At 37.3% G+C, this 26698-nt stretch overlaps 1 protein-coding gene across 6 annotated transcripts in view; it reads left to right on the top strand.

Moving 5' to 3' along the window:
• The window catches only part of LRBA (LPS responsive beige-like anchor protein), a 402779-nt gene that overhangs the window by 146498 nt on the left and 229583 nt on the right, over window positions 1-26698 (top strand). The window lies entirely within an intron of this gene.

Genomic DNA, 26698 nt, shown 5'->3' on the forward strand with positions numbered 1-26698 from the left:
AAAATACAAACCTTTTTTCTGAATCATTTTGGTCATACCTCCAATTTTGGATCTCAGTTACATTACTTATCCTTTCTCTGTGCTTTAATTATTGGGCTAAGTGAAAATAAAGCCAAATCTCACTAAATTCACTAATATTCTACTTAAGGAGTACTTAGTCTTTCTTCTGACATGTGATACTACTTGTGGTTTTGTTTTTAAAATGAAGCATTAAGAGATTGAAGGCACATTTGTGCTCAACGTATTTCTAAACTGTTTCTCTCTTAAATCTCTACTTGAAAAAATACTCCCCAAAGATGAAAGCATATTTGTCTTAGACAGTGCTTATGTTCTAAAGGTCATCTGTGTTGGCCCCAGGATTCAAGCTGTGCGTTGTTTAATAATATATCTGCACTTCATCTAGAGCTAGTTACCCCCTCCTGCAAACAGAGATGTTGTGAGATATCTACAGTACCATTTTGCAATGGTGAAATAGCAGGCATGTTTCATTTATTACATCAAGGGTTTGGCGACAGTCCTGTGGAGATGAAAAGTGCATCTTTTTACTTCGTTGCCCAATAGTCACTGGAGTGGGACATGCTTGACATCTTTTGCTCTGGATTTATGCAGAAGCTCCATGCATGACATGGCATTATTGATTATATGAACAGCCCACTTTTTTTCTTCACATGCAAAGTATTCGCAAAGGGGGAGTGTGGGCATGGAGAAAACATGTGAGAAGTAAAGGGTTCTGTCATTTAAATACAGGCTATCAGTGAATCCAGTTGTTCAATGACAACTTCACTGTTAGCCCTGTTTCAGTTTCAAGACACCTTTTATGATGTCTGGAAGAAATTTAAGCTGAGCATCAACTTACATTTTTAATAAAGCTCTGAGTTTTGCTGTGGCAACTTTCTAGGGTGAGAATTGGCTAATACTTTCAGTTGATGCTGGTTTGAATCTGTGCTATCTCGGTATGATGGCTCAAGAAATTTAACTCATCAGGTGGAACTTTATCAGAAACTAGTATAATAAAGTAGCAGCAGTCTGTTTATCCAGTTTAGCTTTGTTACTGTGTTGGAAAAACCTTGATCCAGCATGACTTCTGCAGGTGTAAAAGCTGAGGATGTACAGCTTGGATTCTACTAAATGCTTGAACAGCAAACCTGCTGTCTCATGAAGTTAGGGTTACTGATGTCTGGCAGGCGTCAGTCAGTGTTGTATTTCCTTGTGGAAGGGGGAATGATTAGTCTTATCCATCTGAATCTGCAGGTACCACATTAACAATCAGAAAATCTGGTGTACTGTGTTCCATCCATCCATGGCATGGTCTGCATTTCACACATCCTATCAAGCATGCTGGACTTGTTTCAGCCAGTGGTACTTTTTAGCCATGGTGTTTCTCATAGCTTTTAAAGTGGTGCTCCAGGCTATAGAAAAGTTGGCATTCTTCTCTCATGTCCAGAAATTCATCTACCACTTGACTAGACCAGAGACTAGCTACCATCACTTGACGGGTATGGATCTGTGCTGTGTTGGGCTGCTGACATGCTGTGTTTGCAGTTGGTAGGTGTGTTCCCACTGTATGAAAGGGTGTCGATGTTGATACCCCTGTTTTGGTCTTAGCACTCAACGTCAGGACACACAGGAATGTGAAAGGTGGGACTTGCAAATAAGAGCAAAAGGTCTTTGAAACAATTGATAGAACCTTTGATCTGGTTTATTTCTCCATCTTGAGGAGCTGGAAGCAAGCAGAGTAGCAGATGATAAGCTCTAAGCTACAGATTGTTCTGGCTAGCCTGACTGGTGTGGTTTGGTCACCTGCATACATGCTTTTCCTGGGTTTGCTGCTTCATCTTCCATCTCTTCTTGGGAAATGAGTTGGAATGAAGATGGTATTCTCCCAGTCATGAAAGAGACTCTGCGTGGTGAGTCCACTGAATGAAAACTCCTGTCTGCCATGGCATATGTCCAGAAAGGAGCAGTTGTGAAAGGAAGCAAATAGGCTGTACTTTCAGAAATTCTGTCTCATCATACAGAGATGTGCAGCTCAGCGACTTACCTAACCAGAGGTCATGTCTTTAATAGTATTGTAATTTTTATCCTGTGAGTTCTTCCAATTTTAACATATAATGGAAGTATTTTGCACCAATCATGTCTTAAGACGTGATAGCTGAAGAAAGCGAGCAGATCCTGTGTACAACAAAAAGAATAAACAATTTCTTGGAAAATAGAGTGATCCTATAACCTGTAGCCCTAAAGAATGCTGTATGCAAATGTGGGTTTGATCACATTTAAAAACATTTTGTGATTCTAGGAATTGCTAGTTGCAAAGCTGCAGGTTGTTTTGTTTTGTTTTGGGTTTTTCTGTTTTGTTTTGTTTGTTTTTTAAATGGTTGGGATAAGCATTTGTGGTTTCAGATCAGAAGAAAACTTTACCACCTGAACTATGGAAGAACAGAGATGAAACCAGTTGAGTGAGGGATAAAGACCAGAGGCAGATAAGAATGAGGAAAGGACTGTTACCCATTTTACATTTTTATTCAGTCTTGCATGTCTGGTGTTTCATATCACACATGATAACATCGGGTCAGCAAAATTCCAACTTCCAATTTTCTTTTTGAGGATCTGTAGTAAATTTGTTGCTACCTGGCTTTAATTCTCTGTTTCTAAAAGTCATGGCAAAGATGAACCTTGCAGTACATGTGCCAGATTTTGGACACATTTGCACCATGGTACAAGGGCAGTTTTAAAGCAAAAGGCAAATTATCTTGTCATCATTTTAAACTGAAGTCTGTTATTTCAACCACGTAGAGGCAGGAGGAAGCAATGGGAAATTTGGACAAGCTTCTTACCCAGGTTCTGTAGTTATGTATTGTTGTATAGTATGTGGTTATAAATGGGAAAACCATCACACCAACTGTCATTGTAGGAGGACAGAAAGGAAATTATTTGTCAGGTGGCATTTTAGAAGTTGCACAGGGTCCAGAGCAAAAGATACCCACTCCTTTTTGGTTCTTAATTCATTGCAAGTACAGGACAAATGTTTTCCTTCCAGAAATGGATTGAGAAATGTCCACCTATCAATTCTTTCATAGCCAGGAGGAGACAAAGAAACAACAGCAAGTGCAGCACATGCAAACTTTGCTGCATAAGGTCTTACTGGGCTTTGCTGTGTCTCCACGTGGTGGGACCCTGCTCTGCTTCCTTCGTGGGAAGCTCATGCAGTTTTCCACCCTGTCCGTAGGGCTCTACCCTTTAACTCAGCAGCCTGGACAAAGACAAAAAGAGTCTTTCACTTTGGTGCCAGACCTCTCCTTTTCACAACAGGACATAATATAAATAATGTAACAAATTGTGAGCAAACCAGTTATACTGTCTTTCTTCTAAGCTGGTATTGTGAAAAAGCCAAAACCCCAAAAAATTGTTTTGGAGGTGAAGGATTGGTTGCGAGAGATTTTTCTATGGAAGAATATAAAGGTCAGCCTTTTTATTTTAATTTTTTTTCCCTAACCATTTCTTCACCTGTGTTTTCACTGCTACCTCTGTAATTAGTTATATCTATGGAAGTAGACATACGAGGAGCTCACAAGGAGACCTGAGACATACTTACCCATTTTACAGTGTGATTGAGCCTCAAAGAAGCCTGATGAAGCAATATTCTGCTAATTTCTCTACCAAAGTGGCAGTTTTTTAGTTTTTACAGTGAATGTAGAAATGTAAGCATTCTTAATATAACTTATAACCCTTATAACCTTAAATTTTGCCCATTACCCCAGGGATTTATGTGCTTATGTCTCTTAGGCATTTTTCAAAATCTCACCCCGAGTGTTTGGTAGACCTGAAAATCCTGAAGAGGAACCTCTTTATGCCTCAATTCCAACAACTGGTTTCATGCTACCACCCAGGTTGTTTTCTAGAAATGACCTTGAAAGATGGGGTGATTCGTACTGTGTCTTACATTATGTGTGCAGACTGCTGCAGACCCAGGCCTATGGGAATAATTGGATTTGGTGTGAGGAGGGGGAGGGAATTTTGTACTCTAATTGACTTTATTTTATAATTTATGACAGGAGTGCCCATTGCCTTGGATATGCCTCCTGTCTTATATAAATCTCTTCATGTATTTGTGGGTGAATATACATATTTATAGAATTCTAAATAAGTAAACCTGCAAGGGTTTTAGGCCTGGACTGTTCAAGCATCAGTGTTTTGTCTTCCTAGTGAAGGTTTAGTTTGCTATTGAATGGCACTACTGAATTTTGTCAAAAATCTGTGATACTCTCAGTGCTTGTGTAAAGTATTTTTTGATAAATGTTCCGGCAACATATGTTTTTTTTTTTAATCTGGAAGATTCACATGAAGAAACAGGAAAATGGGAGAAAATGTACAATACAAAACTATTCATGATGTTGCACATGGTGGTGTGGTTAGAGGAGCAGGGGTGAATGCAACACGATTTTCAGAAAACTTTGTATAATAGGTGGACAAAGATTCTTCATTCTGAGGAAAACAGATCCTTTGGTAATTTTTTCAGTGAAATGTAACTGCTACTGTAATTTACAAACTAACCTGCCTCCTCCAAATGTCTTTGGAAAAAAAATAAATTGTATGGTGTCATTCACTTGAAATTTTGGTCTTACTTGTTTCAGATTCTCGTTATCTGTAGAAATATGAAGTGCTGGCATTCTTGTTATTGGCTGTTTCTGTTGATTAACTGAGAATTTCACATGACTTTCCCTTTGCATTTGTTATAAATCATGCTAGGCAGCTAACTTCTCTGCATGATTTCTCTTCAATAATTAAATCTAGCATTTCCAGCTGCTGTAAAATTTGTTGCCCTTTTGTGCTCGGTTATGTTTTTTCATGCGGAAGACTTGGACTTCCTCACAGTTTTAATTCCTATTCGGTGTCAATTTATAGGCTGGGGTAATAAACAGAATGTTTTACTTCATGGCTCATGCTGAGAAACGAATCTTAATCCTCGTGCTGCCCTGACAGAGGGAAGATGCAAGGCTAGGCAAGCGTTCCAATAGTGACTTGGATGTAGCTATTTGCTTTTTTGTTTCCTTGGCAGAAAACAAAATTCAGCGCTGCCCCTGATGGATAATCTTCTGTGTTCTGCATCTTTTCCCCTTTGGTGTTCCAACATTAAGTGTTGGAATACGTTATTTGAGTCAGAGGAAGTAACTGAAATCAACTGTGGCAGAATACCCATAAGCCAGAGGGAATGTTTGAGAGCCCTTGAAAGAACTATGAAAAGGAGTTTGGTGTCTTTGTAGTTTCCATAGATGATTGTTACTTCTATATGTAACAGTTACTGTGGGAAAGGAAGTTTTAATCCTTGGCTGGGTCCATATTCTTCATAGTTTTCCAATGTTTTTAACAAAAGGTGCTTTATTACTGAACCTGTGCATTAGAAAAACCTTTCTGGGGCCCTTACAGCATCCTTTTATGATACGAAGTGTTTTTCAGCATGCTTAATGGTAGTGTCCTTATTTATTAAAACAAAAGATTTAAAAGTGCTTTCAGTGGTTATTCTCTCTAGCAGAGTGTGTCAGCAGCAATGGTTCTTCACAGAACATGAGGAAATAATGGGTAGTGTGAGTTGTAGGTGCTGTGTAGGAGTGTAACCAAAAGGTGTCCATAAAATTGGAAAAACGTGGTGGGGCAACACAAAGGAAGTTAAATGTACCTTGACAGAAAAATAAGGCTTTACACATTTTGTTATTGACAGGCTTTGCTCTCTTAAATTTAAATTTTTAAATAACTGCTTCCCCTTTGCATTGGGCCCTTCAGGTGTTATAGCACCATCTGTCTGTCGGTAGAAGGAAGAAAAAGATTGACTTTAATTTCTAAACGCATTTTGAGATATTAAAAATGCTTCACAGAGCACTGAGCATAGAAGAATATTTTTTTTCCATTGGAGGATTAACCAGTTTTGTTTTGCTGCAGCATGTTGGCAAGTCCCAAACTAGAAGATTAAGTTTCTTGTGTTCCTGAAGTGGCAGTTTTTAGGATTGTCTTATGTGAACCAAAGGGCACTGAAATGAGAAATTCTTTTTCTGTTTGAATGTTATTTTCCCTGTACTCTGGCAAGTGTTGGGATAAAGTATTGCCAAATTATGATGGAAGGAGTGAAAAAATTGTGGTTTCTCCTTTGCTATGCTTTAATAAGCAAGGAGAGGAGAAGGAATGAAAAATAGCACTGGAATGCTGAGACATCTCTTTTTGTTATGTCTCAATTTTAAATCAAAATACATGACAGAAATATGTTTAAGGGTTATCCTTCCTCTGAAGAAGAGAAGCTCCAGAGTGACCTTATTGTGATCTTCCAATACCTGAAGGGGGCTACAAGAGAGCTGGAGAGAGAGCTTTTTCCACAGGCATGTAGTGATAGGACAAGGGGTGATGGCTTCAAACTGAAAGAGTGTATGTTCAGATTAGATATGAAGAAGGAGTTATTTATTTGGTGGTGAGGCACTGGAACAGGCTGCCCAGAGAAACTTTGGATACCCCATCCCGGGAAGTGTTCCTGGCCAGATTGGATGGAACTTTGAGCTACCTGGCCTAGTGAAAGGTATCTCTGCCCATGACAGGGGGCTTGAAACTGGGTGATTGTTCTGTGATCCTGTGATATGGTAGTATTGTTTCTAAAGCATCATGAAGGAAAATTCACTTTGGGACTACTCTCTCCTACAGACATCTCTGGTGAAACAATAAGTGATGTTATCTTCATTACCATTTTTTGGATAATATTTCTTACCAGTTATGAGACAAACTGTGTGAAGGATTAAATCTAATAAGTATCCAAGTACTGTTGAGCTGTTGAAATCATATTGAATATGGAAACTAAATAGATTTGTATCTGTAGCTATTTCATATTAAAAAATATATTCTAATTTTTCTGATGTTTATGAAGTTTATTGCATCGTAATTAATGCTTAGTGTTTAGCAGCATCTTGTTGAGGTTCTTCCACATTTTATAATGTATGAGAAGTTTCATTTATATACTGAGTGTAATTTGAAAAAATACCCAGGAACCTCAGGAAGATATGAGCCTTTTCTGCACAGTTTTATGGTGTATGAGATTTCAACTTTTTATGGCCTTTTCTACTTTTTTAAGCATATTTAACACATCTGTTTACTTTTCTGTGACTGATAAAAATGTCTTTGTTTTAAAAACTTTTAATCCCCTATTGTAAATACTGTTACAGATGGGTATTTTCACTAGAAAGTATCAATAAGTTAAATTTACTCTCCATAGCTCTGGAAGTCTTAGTAGACCAGGCTGTGGAATTCTTGTTGTTTTAGCATTTGTAGATCCTGAAAACCTAAAAAAAATCTAACAGAAAGACCCAAAAACTCAATTCCTGTAACCAGGAGTTATATTTTTATATTATTTTAATATGATTATTAATAATAATAAAAATATATTTTATTTAATTTTGCCCTGCTACTTCAATGACTGAATTGGAACATCATAGCCATGAAGAAAATGGGGTAATTAGGAGACTGGAGAACAGCATTGGAGGCTTCTGCTATGATCTATCTTCTGCCAGACTGGGAGCAGGCATTCCTTTTTGAACTTACCTTTTGCTGTGGCAGTGCATCTTAACTTCCATGTAAGGATGTTCCTGTATGCCCTACCTCATCCTGCCTTTCTTTAATTATCTTTCTGGCTATCTCTGGATATCTCTTGTCTGTTGAAAAGAAATCTAATGAAGCACGACTCCCCTTTACAAAAGCACTGGGGACTCCTGCCACTGTGTTTATTCCTTTGTTGGATTTTTGCTTTACACACAGCTATGAGTTGGCCTTTTAGAAATTTCAGATTTATTACCAAATAGTTCCCTGGTGTCCTCCAGAGCCCATTTGGCATATTTCATTCTCCTGTCACTGAGACACTTTGAACAAGAACAGTGTAGCTTTGGCTCAGCTGTGTTCATCCCACAGTTCTAGATCACCTGAGTGAATATGGTCTGGTCCTAGCACTTGGTCTCTTATCAGCTTTCTTTTGTAACTTCTCTGCTAGCCCTTTTCTGTGGTGGTCATGTGTTCCAAGAGCTCTTTTTACCCTTTGATCTTCTATTAGCTCTACAGAGACACCTTAATGGGCTTACTGCTCCTGATTTGTTTGAAAAATAATTTATTGCTGCCTTTTATGGCTTTATGCAATATTTCCTTGAACTCTTTTGACCTGCTTCATTCTGTTTTTAAAACTAACGTGCCGTAGTTGACATATTCTGTTCTCCTTCTTGGGACAGACTTACTGAAGAATCCCATTTTCTTACAGCCTTCTTTCTCTACAGCTTAACCATTCCAGCATTTTTTTTTTTTGTCTTTAAAAAGCCTTCTGATGGATGGCATTTGTTTCCTTTGAAACCCTAATATTGTATATTTTTATACAGTTTTTGTGTTTTCTGTAAAATTATTTTCCATGTTTTTCTGCATTTTTTTATACACACAATTTGAAAACTAAGCCAGGTAAGAAATTTCTTGCTTCAGATTAGATGATCTCATTAGAAATGTTGCTGTTCTCACCTATTCATGAAAAGTAAATCAGTATTTTTTTTACCTTGTTTATTATTCATGTACAGATTTTTATGGTAGCTCACAGCAGACAATAATTCTGAAATACTCCTGACTGAAGTAATACAGTGTACATAGAATGTAATTTTCTAGCAATAACCAAGCAAATATCCTATTGTGCTTGATTGGAGATTTTCTTCTAAAATTCCTGTCCAAAAATAACTTATATTGCTTATATACCTTTATAACAAAAGTGTTAGCAATTGTTCAGCTTTGAAGAAAAAGCACTGTGGTGACAGTACACATCTCTCCTAGGTGTTTTATTTTAAGTTGATTTGATCTAAATGAGAAAGGCATTATATTAAAATAGTTCTGGTATTGGTCCTGACAAGGTCACAGAAGATCTTCAGGGTCTGTTTACCCAAAGATATTTTTTTATCAGTATTTCAACTAGTAGGTTGGACTTAAATATTCTGCTCAGTTGTAAACTCTAATTTATTTTTGCTTGTATTTAGAATATATTTTTTTGTTATTATGTGTTTATTATCTTTGGGCTTCATAGGTCTTTTTTACTTTAGCTTTTTTTATTTTTCCTTTTTTTTTAATCCAGTATTTAGTACATCTCTTTACTTTAGTTCAATAGAAAAATGCGTTTTATTCTTCTAGGTTTTTTTCTTTTAAGGTGGTGTTTGCATATTCTAGATCATCTTACCAGCTCTGCTCTGTGTCTGCTCTTGAAAGATTGATTCCTACTGTGACATGGATGAGCAAGACTTAATCACATTGATAAGTCCATTGTCAAGCCTATTATCTTGTCTTAAACTGTGGATACTTAAAGAAGTTTATTAAAGGGGCAAATGTAGTAACACTTTCCCAGAAATACACTCCCACTCTTCTGCAATTTGAAGTGACTTCTGATTCCTGCTTACCAGCAAGAAATTATTTACCCCTTCAGGGGTTACTCCCCCATTAGCCCTGTAAAACTTTGAGTCCACATAGACTTTTGCTAAGAGTTACACTGAGTTGAATGGTAATTGGACTGGCATCTTCCTTTCATTCTCGTATTGTAAAATGCCTGTTCCCTGTCAGGTTGGCTGGGAGACGTGGATCACAACCAGTATTTCTTAGAAGGCCTTCTGTTCATTAGACTGTTGTAATTAATAGAATAAATCTGTTGCTTATAAGAGCTGATAACTACACCCAACACTTGGCAGTTGGGAGGCTGACTCCAACGAGTGTAATGAAGGGCTTATTCCAAGAGCTGCAGAAGGTCCTTTGCCTCATGGGGTTATGCATCCTGTATTCCTTGTTTGCACAGAGTAGCCGTCACTCTCTTGGATGTTGTCTGAGTTGTACAAGCTTCTGCTGGTACTCATATGTGCTAGTGGTGGTGGTGTACAGATACAGCAGCCCTGTGGGTATTCTGAGTTAATCAAGTTTTGCAGGTTCAATGGGATTGCCAGACCCTGGTTTACCAGCTCTTGGAAACTTTCACATACAACCTACTCAGTGTCTCTTTGGCTTGCTTTTTCCTGGTGACTCTCTCCATCAATGCTGTAAGAATCTGAATCATCCATTCATGCAAACTCACCCAGAAAGAGTCCTTAATACCACATGATTTTACAGAATTCTCGTATTGCTCCTGAGTTGTCTCTTTTTTCCCCCACCCTGAAAAATCCTACTGTTACGTAGTTGTAACTACGGCAGTGATTCCAGTTCTGAATCCTTCCAAAATGCTTCTCGCTTCTGTCATACTGTCATATCTTTCCTGATGGAAGACCCAAAACCTCAGCCAGCATTCTGGATGTGAACACACCAAGAATTTATAAATACACAATATTTGTATTGTTCTCTTCCCAGTGTTTCTTTTGCTTGAGTCCTGTGTGCTTGCTTATTCTCCTGTTCTGAGCTGGTGGCTTCATAGGACTATTTGTCATTGATAAAACCATCTCATTATGGCAAAAAGGAGTGAAGATAAAGGTGAACTCAGTGTCCCTCATTTTATGTCTCACATTAGATTCTTTTCTATGTTTCTTTATCTAGGCTGAGGTTCCTGTGATGTTTTATTAACATGACTTGGTCTTCCAAGCTTCCCCTGCAGTTCCTCACAGCTCCTTCATGACTGTACAGCTGAGTAGCTGAGTTTCAGCTGGGATCTTTGTCAATTCATTATTCACTCATTCTTTAGACAATTTTTTACATGTATGTTGAACAACCGAAAACAGTCACAAGCTGAGAGGAATTGTACAGTTAATGTTAGTTTGACCAGGTCCTTACCTACTTTTTTTTTTCTTCTCTTCTTCTGGAATTAACTCTTCTGATTCTTGCAATTCACTCATCCTTTGCCTGCTTTTTGTTTTGCTTTTCTGATGTTGATCTAGATAAGTCATTATACCTTCCTAAAATGGGACTTTTTAAATCAAAGTTGTTTACTTATATGAGTGGAGAATTTGTGCTTACTGATGTTTTAAGAACTTTGATGAAATAAAAAGTTAGAGTAGACTTGCACTGTTATTATTTGTATAGTCAGTATTTCCATTGAAGGTGAAAATGTAAATATCAAAAACATTCTGAAAAAATGTCAATTACAGCATGAGATGATAGTTTAGTTTTTATGCAGACAGGAACCTGAAACTGTTCTAACATGCTTTTTGTTTTGTTTGTTTCTGATAAAACAGAATGGTGAATCAATGGTGAACCAGTCTTTATAATTCCAGAATTAGTGGAAACATTTATGTCTTTAGATTCTTCCATCAAGGCACAGGGAAGCGAATTATTTAAAAGATAAAAATAAATTTGTTTGCCTTCTGTCAGAGTTCATATCTACAGCCAACCTTGATAGAAGACCAGAATGATTTAGACAAGTTTGCTTTGGAGATTCATAACATATGCTTGCTGGACAGAATTGAGTTATCTGTGCTCTGGAGAGTAAGTTATTGTAGCAGGAGCTGACAGAGATGAAGATAACTGAGGGAAATTCAATTACCTTTTAGTGTTTTCCTTCTAATAGGATTCTTAATGTGAAAAAGATCCTTAGATGATGCGCCTATGTTGCTTTGTGAGATCTGCTTTGATACCTGCATCCAGAATAAAGTGAACTCTTCAGGCCTTCATTAAAGATGAAATATGCATCTGATTGCTAAGTGGCTGTTAGCTTTAGATTCAACACATTATCTTTTCTAGTCCAGATATATTTGACATTTGTTTTAACAGTAGTCTTGAATATTCTCTTAAAGACAATTTCATGTTTAAAATTATTGTTTTTATGTAAAAAGCTTTTTTATAACAGGAATTGAAGAAAGAGGTCAGAAAACAGTAAAATAATTCTCTATATTCTAGTGCTATCTCTGCATGTTTGTTTTCTCATTTGACTTTTCTGGCAAAAGCACCCAAGTTGCAAATATTGTTTATGACTGACCTGAGTTCAGGCTGTTGGGTTAAAGCCCATCCCACTTGACTGTACATGATTTCATGTGAAACCTCTGCAGTTCTTAAGTTCCTGGGGTAAACTGATGCATACAGGCATTAGGATGTTACTACTTGTGTTACTTTGTAAAAAATTTTTTTTTTTTTGTCGTGGCTGGTGATTGAAATGAAAATTTAGAAGTGGCTTTATGAAGGCAGCTCACTCTGCAGCTGTATGTATGAAAACAAACCACGTACAACTTTGTGTACCTGCAAATATGCTTTCATTTGCTGACCCACTGAACTACTGTCTATAGCTGAATGTAGTTTTGTGTATATCCTCCAAAAGATTTTATTTTTAAAACTCTGACCCTTACCAGCTTTGCAAAGTAAAGTCTGCTTTTTATCTGAATGATTTATCCAAGTACTTGCACACTGGTATTTCTATAACAGAAGGGGAGAACAAGTAGATTTATTTGCAACCCCAAACCAGATTTGGATTTGCCTAAAAGATGTGACATACCTGACCCTGTAGAAGTCACTTATGGAAAGTCTAGTTCATATTGAGTAGCTACTTGCCTTGACTTACAGCTTCTTGATTATGTAAGCTCTTGTTACCTTGGTCATTCTCTTGTTTGGACTCAAATCATAGTGTGAGTAGTCTTATCTTGTAGTTAATGCAGTCTCCTGATTGAGGCATGACAAAGTTGATACATGCAGGTTTATTTTTTCTTTATATTCATGAAGGTGACTTAGGAAAATCAACTTTGGTGCAGCGTATGCATCAAGATGCTGAGGTGTTTAGAAAACATTTGAAGTTGTTTGTCAATAGAGCCTGAAAACACTTACAGTTAAGGTTTTTACTTTTAGATGTATTTTTTGCATAGAGTATTTTTCATTTATTGTCATCTTATTGAGGAGGAACCCATACAGAATGTTGCATCTTGTGTTCGAGTTTATCCTCAATTATGTCTCATTCCATTGAAAGCTTCAGTCATTCATTGAGAATGCTCTGTTTTGAATGCAAAATATAGTGACTGTGCTGAAATAAATACCTCCATGAGTGATGGTTGAAAAGTAATTGTTTAAACAAGGATTTTATAATTAAATTGATAGAATTATCTTTATTTTGTATTAAATGGGGCTTGAAGTCTGTCTGGGATCCAGGGAGAGAAGTAGAAAACTGTAAAGCCACATCCGGCCAAGGGTGACATTCCTGATCTTTTATAAAGGTAGCCTTGTATTTCTGAGTAGACCTAGACAGCTGTTCCAGCAAAGGGAACAAGACTGCACTAATCAGAAATCTTAATGGGAACTGAAAGATCCTTTCACATTGTCACTTGGATCCCACTGCTTTGCAGTTCAGCTTTTTTACTTAACTTTCCTGTATTTGCTTTTAAATGGGAATCACTATAATGAATGTTTTCTGAATGCTTTTCTTCCTGCTTTGTCTTAATCTGTAAATGTTTACAGAATGAATCCACCTACTGATTTTTCTCTTTGACCTAAATAGGAGAAAACTGAGCCAATTCCTTTGAGATGGTCTTAGGCCATGAAAAGGAAGATCTGTCAGGCAGCTAAGTTGCTTTTCAGGTGATCACTGTGTTGGGGAAGCTACCAAGTGACTTAGAGACCTTTGGATTTCATTGTTAATCTGAAGTCCAACTGGAAGTGGCAGAGCTAATCCCTAATCAGAAAACCAAGTTGTCCTCACTTTTCTGTTTGACATGTCATAATGTTTCCTGTTACTTTTCTCACCACTCTTCCCACCTACCTGTTTCCTGTTCACATTTCAAAGTCCCTGTAATTAATTCACTTCTCAGAAAATGCATCTTCAAAGATTTGTGGCCATCTTAAAAGAAAAGATTTAGATATCTCTTGGGAGTAGGGCTTGCAAGGGCATGATAGTGATTATGATGATGAGCAGTGCAAGTGCTTTAGTCATTGTTCCATGTTTTTTTCCTTTGTGTCCTAGTGCAAAGATACTGGGCTTTTTTATTTGTCAAAAATTTGTTGGAACAAGTCTAAGTAGTAATGCCAAAGTTAGGGCATAATGGATTTTGAGATGTTTGTGCTCCTTCAGTCGTTCTCCCTGTCTGCTCTTGCAAGAAACTTGAGATTTAAATCTTCTAGAACTATCCTGAATTTTCTGTTGCTCTTAGAACAATTTGACAAAGCAAGCAAAATACTCAGTTACTGGATAGATCACTGTATTATATGTATGGCAGTTGTAAGACAAATGTTGTCATAACTTGGGACCAGAGACATACCATCCACTCTGTGTCAGTGTGCCATGAGGGCTTGCAGTGCTCCTGCTTGGGGGCAGGACCTCACCAAGCATGTCTATCCTGCCATCTGCTGTGGGAGAGTCCAGCTGGTTCTGGGCTCTCAGTAAGCTGAGATACCAAAGATGGAACTTCTTACACCTGGCAGAGGGTTACCACGGGCAGTAGGTGGTAACTGTAAGGTAAGCTGTAACACAGAGTGGGTTTCCTGTTAGGAATGTTAACCTATTGTGTTAAGACATGTGGCTGTATGTCCAATCATAAGTTGTTATGATAGTGGTAAACCAATGCTGTGTGTACATGTGTCACCCAGAACTGTATAAAGGTAGCTGCACTGTTGCAATAAAAAGCTGGTATCCTGAAACCCATGTCACCTCCTGCCTCGACTGCGACAATCTGCCATGGGAAGTGCAGGGCAGGCCTGGGGAGGGAGTGTCCAAACCCAGCACAGACTCCCCACAATAAGGGCCACAGGGCCAGGTCTGGGAGCATTTGCGAATCATCAAGGAGCCCACAGCAAGGTGGAGGCTATTGGTAGGATTTGGAGGGGTTGGGCCCTGGCCTCTCTCCGCTACCACCAGCAGGACAGGGTCATCCTCAGCTGTGCTGCCTCCATGCTGGCCCTCAGCCCCAGGGGGACCATAGGCCACCTGCAGACATCTCTGCATTATGATTCCATTAGTCCCAATGTGTTAAACATTTACAGAACAAAAAAAAAACCAACACAAAAACCCCCAGATATTCTGACTTCTTAAATACTGTTGCTTATTTTTTCCTTCACTGCTTGTTAGAAACCCCAAATATCTCATTTCTAAGCAGCTGTTGATAGCCTTGAAGCGGCATCACCCATCCTGGCACTGGACCAACGCTGTTTTGCAAGGCAATTTCATATGGTCGGTATGAGAGGAGGGAGGAATATTTCTTGGGTTATTTTTGAGTCACAGTTGTTTGAAGCTGTTCAGAAATTTGGAATATTAGAAGTAGACAGAAGTAGGTTATTGGCTCGAGTGTAACTGAAGCTGTTTAAGCGTGTGAGAAATGTTGTTACACGGCTCTTTGGTATGTCCAGTAACTGTCACTTACATGTGTTTTATATAATGCTTTATGTAATTTCAGTAGTTTCTTTCATTTCTGTGCACGCCTGGTAGAAGCTGGTGATTTTGATTAGTCACTGTACTTTCTTTCAGTGTTAACGAGTGAACTGTAATTCATACCAAATCTCAGATTTGTGTTTTAAAAATGCACTGATTTTGTGCTGCTTTATTTTTCCTGCACGGCTGTTGTACTCCAAACAGAACAAGCTCTGAGCATTGAATTTATTATTTTACACTGAATTAAAGTCAATTAGTGAAATCTAGTTAAGCAGGATTTGTGCAGTTGTAATGTGTAATCTGTTTTGTGCCATTACACCAACATCCACGAGTTCAGCTGTTTGTAGCAAGTGCTGATAACTGTTATTGAGGGGTGCTATGAAATCACCCTTGTACCATTTAAAGAAAAACCCCAAGCAACCAGACAGAAAAACCTTGCATGCTGAACTGAAACAAAGACAAAATCCAAACTCAGTGAGAACATTAGAGCCTTGGGATAGGACGTTTCACAAGTTCTGGTATTTAATGTGGAAATGAGAAATGAACAGAAAATTCATGAAGTGGATCTTACGTGTTCTTCTTATGTAAAGATAAATGAATATATTTAGGGTGTATTAACTCCCCCCTCTTTTTTTTTTTTTTTAATTAAAGTTGACAACATCAAGGATGATACCAGCAGAACTGCTTGGTGCTACATAGTTCTTCGTTTCCCTGAAGGGACCAGCTGTGGTTGTTGCATCATTGTCTCTTGCCTCATTACAGTTTTTTCATTTACACCAAGAGAGCAAGAAAAAATAAAAAAAATTAAAGCAATTTCTATTAAGTAGTTTTAGTCTTTGTTCCATATCGCTAAGTATAAAGATCTAGAGTTGTATGAATGAGTGTTTTTAAATTAAGACTGTTGAAAATTAAACCAGAGGCTGTTGTCTTCTAATGCTTTGAATAGTCAAAATATTTCAAAAACTGTCTTTTTATGGATAATGAAATGACACAATTCTGAAAAGAAATTAAATTATACTCCTCCAACAATTTTTAGAGCTGAATGTCTACCTTCCAAGGCTGATAGAACTTTTTCTGAGTAAATAATGTTAATTAAAAACAAAACCTACTTGTGGACATCTTATGCTGTTCTGAAATTCCAAAATTGTGTTACCTTAATGCATGCGAACCAATAACAAAGGAAAAAGTCTCATACACTAGCTGGAATTAAACAAAAAACATAGGCTACAAAAAAAAAAAAAAAGAAGGAGTGGAGGGGCAAATAATGTTAAAATAGTTTGCCTTTCATAGTTTGATGCTATAGGAATTCTGACAGGAGGCTTTAAGATAAGGCAGAGGTTAAGCTAAAGCTGAGATTGTGACAGTTTAACATGTTTCCAAAGTAGGTGGCTAGGAATGATTTTAAAGAATAGCTGCTATAAAAAAATTATATAGACCATATTTTAAAAATCCTTCTGATTTGCCTATGGATTTTTTTTTCCCAATCTTTGCCATTTCATCATCAACTTCATCAAAATATCCTGTTTTTAAAATACTTAGTTCTGCAAGAATAAACCTCTCAAAATCTTAGTTTACCATAACGTAAAGAGCAAGTTTGGAATGTAAGTTAGAAACTTGTGAATTGGCAGCATTTAATGTGTTAGTTTTGAACAGACTTAGAATAATATGCCATGTAATCCTTCTTTTAACAGATTCTCTCACGGTAATTGAGGTTTCTTTTGACCAAAAAAGACCCAAACCAAACTCCACCCCTAGTACTTTTCACTAACAAATAAATTAATGTGTTTCTGCAGGTACAAATGAAGGTGCAGTAACTTAATGGCAGTGACTCACTGTGGTTTTTTTCTGTGTGTGGGAAGGAAATACTTTGCCATCAAACAAGTTTGCCCTATTTAGCAGTGTTGCTCAAGGATATGTGCCAGGCAAGGTGATCATTCTCCACTGTGAGAGGCTGAAAAGGTCCTGAACTGTGAGACGTCAAGTCCACTAAATTAGCTGCTGGAGCAACCCTGTTAGGAGCTGGTGAAGGACAGATGAGTTACCTTTTGGGTCGTGAGTTTGTGTTCATGTCAGAATGTTTCACAGCGGAGGTTTCACAAAAGGTGTGGCACAGAATGCTTTTGTGCTGCTGATGCAGAGTGACAGGTGACTTGTTACTGTATCTACCTTAATTACCATTATATATCTCAGTGTGTACAGAGATCTTACTGTATGCTTATGGTGTTTTTCCCTTTGTTCTTAATGTCTGGTACTAGGCCACTATAAACTGTAGATTGTTTTCAAACATACCTTTAATTCTCTTATCAGAGTACAGAAAAAAGTTAGAGAAAGGCAAACTACAATTTTTAATTTTTTCTCCTTTTTTTTTTTTCCCACTGAACCCAGTTAGATCTGAAACCAACTTGATATCCAAAGTACTGAAGCTTATTAGAGATGTGCTTGTCATTGGCACGCAACCAATCATGGCAAGATAGGAAACTGTTATGCCTAAATGCTTGTTATCTCCAATGAATGTAATTTCTCTGTTCTTTGTTCATGAATTGATATGTTTTGATACATTCTTAAACTCCTGGATTAAAATCAGAGTTGTGTTCTGAATCCAAGACACTAAACAGGGAAAGCTGAAAAGTGCCTGAGGGGAACTATGTAGAAAATACTTGTGGACATCTTATGCTGTTCTGAAATTCCAAAATTGTGTTACCTTAATGCATGCGAACCAATAACAAAGGAAAAAAATCTCATACACTAGCTGGAATGAAACAAAAAACATAGGCTACTAAAAAAAAAAAAAAAGGAGAGGAGGGGAAAATAATGTTAAAATAGTTTGCCTTTCATAGTTTGATGCTATAGGAATTCTGACAGGAGGCTTTAAGATAAGGCAGAGGTTAAGCTAAAGCTGAGATTGTGACAGTTTAACATGTTTCCAAAGTAGGTGGCTAGGAATGATTTTAAAGAATAGCTGCTATAAAAAAATTATATAGACCATATTTTAAAAATCCTTCCGATTTGCCTATGGATTTTTTTTTCCCAATCTTTGCCATTTCATCATCAACTTCATCAAAATATCCTGTTTTTAAAATACTTAGTTCTGCAAGAATAAACCTCTTAAAATCTGAGTTTACCATAAGGTAAAGAGCAAGTTTGGAATGTAAGTTAGAAACTTGTGGAATTGGCAGCATTTAATGTGTTAGTTTTGAACAGACTTAGAATAATATGCCATGTAATCCTTCTTTTAACAGATTCTCTCACGGTAATTGAGGTTTCTTTTGACCAAAAAAGACTCAAACCAAACTCCACCCCTAGTACTTTTCACTAACAAATAAATTAATGTGTTTCTGCAGGTACAAATGAAGGTGCAGTAACTTAATGGCAGTGACTCACTGTGGTTTTTTTCTGTGTGTGGGAAGGAAATACTTTGCCATCAAACAAGTTTGCCCTATTTAGCCAGTGTTGCTCAAGGATATGTGCCAGGCAAGGTGATCATTCTCCACTGTGAGAGGCTGAAAAGGTCCTGAACTGTGAGACGTCAAGTCCACTAAATTAGCTGCTGGAGCAACCCTGTTAGGAGCTGGTGAAGGACAGATGAGTTACCTTTTGGGTCGTGAGTTTGTGTTCATGTCAGAATGTTTCACAGCGGAGGTTTCACAAAAGGTGTGGCACAGAATGCTTTTGTGCTGCTGATGCAGAGTGACAGGTGACTTGTTACTGTATCTACCTTAATTACCATTATATATCTCAGTGTGTACAGAGATCTTACTGTATGCTTATGGTGTTTTTCCCTTTGTTCTTAATGTCTGGTACTAGGCCACTATAAACTGTAGATTGTTTTCAAAACATACCTTTAATTCTCTTATCAGAGTACAGAAAAAAGTTAGAGAAAGGCAAACTACAATTTTTAATTTTTTCTCCTTTTTTTTTTTTCCCACTGAACCCAGTTAGATCTGAAACCAACTTGATATCCAAAGTACTGAAGCTTATTAGAGATGTGCTTGTCATTGGCACGCAACCAATCATGGCAAGATAGGAAACTGTTATGCCTAAATGCTTGTTATCTCCAATGAATGTAATTTCTCTGTTCTTTGTTCATGAATTGATATGTTTTGATACATTCTTAAACTCCTGGATTAAAATCAGAGTTGTGTTCTGAATCCAAGACACTAAACAGGGAAAGCTGAAAAGTGCCTGAGGGGAACTATGTAGAAAATAGAAACAGAAACGCAGACCCCAGGCTGCAGGGATATCTCAAGGGGCTAATCTTTCTGTCTTTTGGAAATCCGGAACTTTACATAAACTTGGAAACTGCTTATGAAGAGGTTTTGGCTGGAAATGAATTTGCTTTGCATGTGTTTTGCAAATTTATAAGGAAATTTAGTGAGTGTGAGGTAGCAGGAATATCAAACAATAACTAACAAAATAACAGAGGTATGTTATTATATAGGAGTGGTACTAATGATACGAGGTATTTTGTAAAAAGGTTCCAAGTTATCTTTTGGTTTATCTGCTTGTCTGCATCATTCTGTCTAATTCTTTGTGCTCTCAGAGGTTGAATTACTTTGGTTAAGATTTTTTGTTTGTTTGTTTGTTTGTTGGTTTGGAAAAGAAGACTGACAAAATGTTTCCAAAATAAAACAAAACCCCCTAAAAAATCACTTCTTTTTTATTTCATTGAGAATGTCCATTTTTTTGCATGATTTGAGGTATTATTGTTTCCCCACTTACAGAAATGTACGTTTTGCCCCTGTTATGAAAAATGACTCAGAATTCATCTGACACAAAACTTGTGAAAAATTGATTTTTATGTAGCACCATCAAGGGCTTCTCAATTAGTAAGTTGTGGTGTTTAGAAGTGCTCAGTAGTGTGTGTTACCCACTCTTAGAGACTTCATTTAAGGTTTAGCTGTGCCATCAGAACTGCGTGTGACTTTCAATCTGTTCAGGCGTCACTCCTGTGCCAAGTCTTGGTGCTGTAAGTTGTAAAAGGACTGTGCTGGCAGCAGGGTGTCTGGGAATCTGAATCCTAGGGAAGCAATTATTTGGCTGCTGGGGCCAAAACTGCTGAACTACTTCGTACCTACCTTACAGGTAATAGAAATCCTTCATATGCCTAAGTGGAACAAAGCAGGTGGAGGGGTGGTGGTCACAGTTATTGAATGAGGACATTTCAGAGCTTTAGTTTGTTGGGGTTTGTTGGAAATGTGCCATCTGGCTCCTGGTAGCATGAAGATTTTCATGGGATCTTGAGGAATGGATTGAGATTGAGACCCACAGCAAGAATTTTTTGGCAAATGTTTCCTGAGCTGACAGCACCACCACTGGGGTGTGTGGTAACTATTCCCCTACTTCCACCTGATGTTCATACTGCACAGAGGGGAGGAAGGGCCCTGATGCTATTGCTAGAGTAAGGTACTAATAGCAAGAACAAATGGTGTAGTCTGCATGGGCAATATGAGAAAGAGCCCACAGGTAAAAAGAGGACAGAAAGAAAATCTAGGGAGCATTGAAAGTGGAACTAGGACAGTTCCCTAGGCATTCTCCACTGAACCTTTGGAGACTGAAACTAAATACTATAATTCTCTTCCAGTGGGAACAAATTGCTCATACATCTTTACTGATTATAGACAAAGGAACAATCAAATCTGCTTTGTTGTGGTTGAACTGATAGAAGTCTTTGTATTTGGCCTACTTCAAGACTTACATATGTTTTCAACTGCTTGAAAGGTATTTTTTCCTCCTTTTTGAGACTTCAGAGTTGCATAGAAAGGACAATACGAAAAGACAGCTAAACCAAGTATCCAACAGCTGTGCGATAGCAGAACAGTGCAACCTCAGTTTGGCCCTCACTAAGCATGTATAGTGCATCATTAGATTATGTAAGTATATGTTTAATTTCTTGGATTGAGTGGATGTTCCTTATAAATAAGGACATTTGTTAGTTCCAGAAGTTGCTCATGGGTTTGATTTGTTTGTTGCATTGGACGAGAAGTTCCGTAGTGAATACAGTACTAATCTCTGTGGTGGTGCTGAAGCTGTTGAATGTCACAAGGTTGATAGAGTGGTTGGGGAATGGCTTAAAAGATCGTTGTTGGCTCTTTTGCTTCGTGTCTGATCTGAGAACACGGAGCCACCTGTGCAGGAGTGCTGAGCTTTACTGTTTCTGCAGCATAGGGAAATCATACTTTGATTATTTCTAGCTTGAAAAGTGTCTTGTACTTGGAAGATGTGGACCCAAAGAATGTTAACATTTATTGCCCAAGCATGTTGTTTTTAGGATCTTAGACCATTTAAAAAAAAAAAAAAGAACAGTGTGAAGGGGCTGCTGACATAAACTGGATTACTGGATTTGCAGAAGAGGAAGGGAGGAAAGTGTCTGTCCTCATGCATGCTTTGAATGCAAAGTGTTTGGACATACGTACAGTAAGATATGTGTTCTTGGGTTCAAAAAGAACATTTAGCTCTGCATATTGTTTATGCCAATGGTGATGGTTAGAGAGTTAGAATATTGGAATAATATAGCAAATCTCAGTTTCTAGCAAAGAGTGAGAGCTCTTGTTTGTCTTAAGGTTTGTCTTTCATTGTGATCCAAGGGTGCTACTGTAACACAGATAATATCAATTAGATAAGCATCACAGAAAAAGGTTGGAAGTCTGTGGTACTAATGGATACTGCACAATAAATCTGATGTGATTTGTCTCTGCTCTTCATTAGTTATTTATTCCATCAGCTACTTTTTTATCTGGTTAAACTATTTTTAGTTTGTCTCATTTACCTACTGTACTAAATTGGGTTTATTTGAAAGATGCAATCTGCATAGAAGTGCTGTTGCCTAGTGTTTATTTGGGTTTACTAAAACTTAATTCTGTGAGACTTGAAGGTAAAAAATAAAGCTGTTGACTCAGCACAGATTAAAACCAGATGTCTCTTGAGATGCCTGCATTTCTCTCTAGTCACTAACTCAAATTGATTGTGGTAGATTTTTTTTTTTTTCTGGTCATGACCATAGTTTTACCAGTCTGTGTTTAGTGTGATCTAACTCAAATGCATGGAGTTTTTCCCCTTCTGTTGTGATTTTAAATGCATGGGGTTTTTTTACCCCAGGAATGTCTGGCTGTAAACCAGTTTTTTTCATCACTCCTTCCCACCCCCATTTGTATTACAAACAGTTGATTTAGATTCAGATTCTTTTAAATCTTCAAATCAGGTAAAAGGTTGGAAAAGTGGATAAATGAGGTTTGGAAAACCATGGGTTGAAGAGATGAGAAGCCATTGCATTGTGTTCAGTCCATTAAAACAAGAAGAAATAGAAGAGATACTTTGATAAGTGTTCTGCTGGTGTTAACCTTGATGGCTATTATCGGGGGGATGATGCTATATCTATTTCATTGGCTTAAGCTTTTTTCATGCTGAGAGAAATCAATACTTGGAGTCGTTGGATGACAGAGGCATCACTTCAGAATTGACGGTGGCTGTCAGACGTTGTCATTGGTTGACTTTTGCTCGCTGTTGAGGTTTTAAGCTTTCATTTTTCTAAGTCTCGTTCAGGAGTCTTTGTAAGATTTCCCTAGGTAGCATTTTTAGGCCAGACTTTGAACCTCAGGTCAGAGGTCAAGTGCAAAGATCTGTGAAAGCAGAGGATTGAGGAGCTCCTTCATTTACTAAAATATCCTTATTTGTAGGGAATTTGCATTAGTGGCAAGACTGTGTGTTATCTTATGGATGACTTTTCCTCTTAAGTGATACCCTCTGAGACTGGTTGTTCACAAAGCCAGTGGCTTTTAGCCAAATTAGACAAAGGAGCTGGCATATGTGAAATGTTTGGTGATATCAGGGTTGAAGAGTAAAAGTAAAAACGTGCAACATCTCTTTTAAAAACCTTACACTGTTAAACTTTTTAATCACTTAGAAAGTGTTACATTGTAATTTTGGGACTACAGAGGTGCACAATGCAGATGGTTCAGAGGAAATCTTTCACTTGACATTTTTGTAAAGATCAAAGATAAAATATTTCTGAAAACAGTAGATTAATCCTCCTCTTCACTGAAATACAGACTGTCAGAATACAGACACCCTGTCAGTATTTTGCAACAGTATTTCTGGAATATTTCCTGCATGCAGGAGATATTGTATTTTCATGTCTATAACTTGCCTTTTGGATGACCTTGTGCTCCTTTAGAATTACAGTTCCTTATAAATGAATCTTCACATAACTCACATGTTTAAATAGCCTGCAGTCTTGTCCAAGCAGGGAACAGGAGAAAGGTAAAAAACCCATTTTCTGCAATAACAGCAAAGACGAGGGTTTTGTTCCATCCTGGTAGGAAACAAGGATGTATTCCATGCTGTATCAAAGGATTCTGGTTAATGCACTTCCCCTCTGTAAAACTTTCCACAGTCACTTAATTTCAGACTTTCTGGAGGTATCCTGTGAGGTGTGTATATAAAAATACATATTTTTCTCTGTTCAACACTTTGTTTTATCATGTGTGAGTGCACTACTTTTGTGATTGTAGTTTCATTGCAAACTTGCCCAAACAGGTAACAGAAATTATGTAGGCATGCAACTGTGTATCTTAATTGTAAAAATACTAAATTGTAAAAAATTATGTAAAAATTAATTCTAAAACTATCTAAAAATTAATTGTAAAAATATTCAGACGTGACAGGTTGCATATTGCAAGTGCAAGAGATCAAACAGTGGAGAAGAAATAAAACTGTAAAAATATATTTTTGAATTTGATCACAAACAGAAACCATTACATCAATAGATTGAGACTTAGTGCTAGGTATTAAAGGTACCACTCTATATCCTGGTGTTGTGTCTTTGGAAGGAGTGGATCAGGTGACCCTGACATCTGGAAAATGAAAAAATACAATAGAGAAACAGAGTCTTTTTAGTGCTTTCAGAACAGTTTAGTAGTGACTGGCTACTTTAGGATGGATCTTTTTCTGGGTTTTTTTGGTGGAACTAGTCTTCTTTCACTCCTACATTAAAAGTATTTGAGAGAGGAGGGGGGAGAAATAGCTTTTGTTTTGGTGTGTATTTGACCTATATTGAGGGTAGGAGCCACTGAACAATTGATGGGTCACCTGTATGATCAAAGAGAAGATTATTCTTGCAGAACTTTCTTAGAATTAGTGACTATATAGGCACCTGAGAGATATTTGGCAGAACTGTGGCTTCTTTCTGTTCTTGTTTGTAAAATATATGTTGTAAAGAGCGTGTGATGGTTAAGAGTTCCTCCTGGAGTGATGTTATAATTTTACAGGATTGCTGCATGTGTGAGTTTCTCAGTTTTGGTGTATAATTGCAAATTTCTACTCACACTAAATGCTGAATTTCCTGAAAAGTGGAGTTATATTTCCATTTTATAGCAGGCTGGTTATGTTTTCATTCAAGTTGTCAGGACAATAAAATACCATTTTTTTTCCTCCATTTGTTTGTCACAGCTACATTTTGAAAATCTTTGTTTGTATTTAATGAAGGATGTGTTCAAAATTACATCATAAAGAGACTTTTTTTTAAGAGGTACAAGTTCATTATATCTTTTACAAAACATTCTAGTTTGATTTCCATTTTATCATGTTTTAAGGTCAAATGTGACTTTAATGTTCCATAAAGAGACAGAGATTGATAATGGGGAAAGAATAACCCTCTAATGTGATTTATATCTATGGATTTTATGTCAGATATGAAAAGTTGCTGTTCAAATTGTAAAGGAGGATCCATTAAAGAGCACTTTAAAACATTTTACTACTTAGCTTACCTTATACACTTGTTTTTAGAATTCTGCCCTTTCAGGCAACTTAAAAATAACAGCTTATGAAACATTTACAAAGTGCTGAAAAGAACTCATGATCATCATGGGTGCAAAATAGATTAATGTATTGGAAAAGACAGCTGTATTTAAAAAGAGCTGAAAAACCTTGTTTAGTGTTGGTTATGATTTAGCCATCTCATAGTTTTGTGAAGAGGGGTAGCAGAGTGCTTCATTTAGGGGTGTAAAGGCCAATTTTTGATATCTCGTTGACTTGGAAAGTCAGCTGCTTATTCTTCAGTCCTCCTGGATGTCTCTGCTCATCAGGTGAGCATTGCTGTAAGGTGCGGGAAAATTGAGTCAATATGTAAATTTATTAAAATTGTTAAAATACCTCTTGAAAGTTTATTCATCTGTTAGCACATTTTTGTCTTCTACTGTCTAGGAAAATCTACACAGGCCGAAATTTTATATTGTGAGTTTTTTCCCATTCTATCTTTCTCTTACTTTCTATGACATATCTATGTGTATATACACCTATATAAATAACACAGCTTTGCTGCAGCAAGCTTTTAATGCTTCTGCATATATAGATGTGTAGAGAAAAAGCATTGCTACTATTTTAAACATAAAAAGCATTATGATATTGAGCTGATATCTAAGCTCTAAGAAATAATTGTAGGAGTGTCTGCATCAGCTGTGCTGCACAAAGAAAAAGCAATTTTTTTTGTTGTTAGGCAGACATTTGTGTCCATTCCACTAACTAGATCATAGAATAATCCAATCATTGGCAGAGGCTGAGATGCTTTGTCTGGCATATGTGATCTGTGGAATTGCCAGATGAAAACTGAAATTAGAAACAGGGAGTGCTGAAGTGGGGAAAAGCCTTTATTGTTTCTACCAATACTTGAATTTCTTGTGGGTTTTCATGTACAGTGAAATGAGGCTTTGATGAGGGGATGATGTAAATTTGGTACCTGTTGTTTGAGTTCTGTGTAAACAGGCAGATCTTCAGAAGGTCTGCAAAAGACAACATTATGAGACAGTGTTGTAACAAAGAATCTTTCGTAGTCTTGAGTTCAGTTTGTAGGTTTGACTTACAGTTCTTATTTGCTAGTATTTGCTTTTGAGCACCTTGGCAAACAGAAGGTGTTTATACAACAGGTGTAGTGCTGTCAGGAAAATTATTAACTTTCCCATGCTGGCCTGCAAATGTGCTGAACTTCAGGAAGCCATCTGGTAGAGATTGATTCAGCCTTCATATGCATTTTGTCTTCTATCTGTCTGAAAATATACAGATTTTCTCCTTAACCTTTATGATTACTTATTTTTGCAAACAACAGCAAGCAGTTGGCTACCCAAATCTAATGAAGAGTCATGGGAGTGGAGTGGTCAATCCAATTTCGTTATTCTGAAATAGGCCTCTTTTATATGTTTTATTAAGCAATCAGGTCACTAAGGTGTTGGCATTTGCTAAATTTTGAGTGTGCATCTATGTAGTTAAAGAATTCATGGCAAACCAAGATCCTCTGCTTGGCTCTCCGGACAGATTTACTGTGGGCAGCTGTGCAGGGCCTCAGTCCTCAGACCTGTAAAACAGTGTTAATTCTTATTTCTCAGGGGTTTTGCATATGTAATTAATTACAAAGTGCTT

Source organism: Myiozetetes cayanensis, unplaced genomic scaffold (genome assembly GCF_022539395.1).
Source record: "Myiozetetes cayanensis isolate MyiCay16 unplaced genomic scaffold, myiCay2020 scf33, whole genome shotgun sequence".
NCBI lineage: Eukaryota > Metazoa > Chordata > Aves > Passeriformes > Tyrannidae > Myiozetetes > Myiozetetes cayanensis.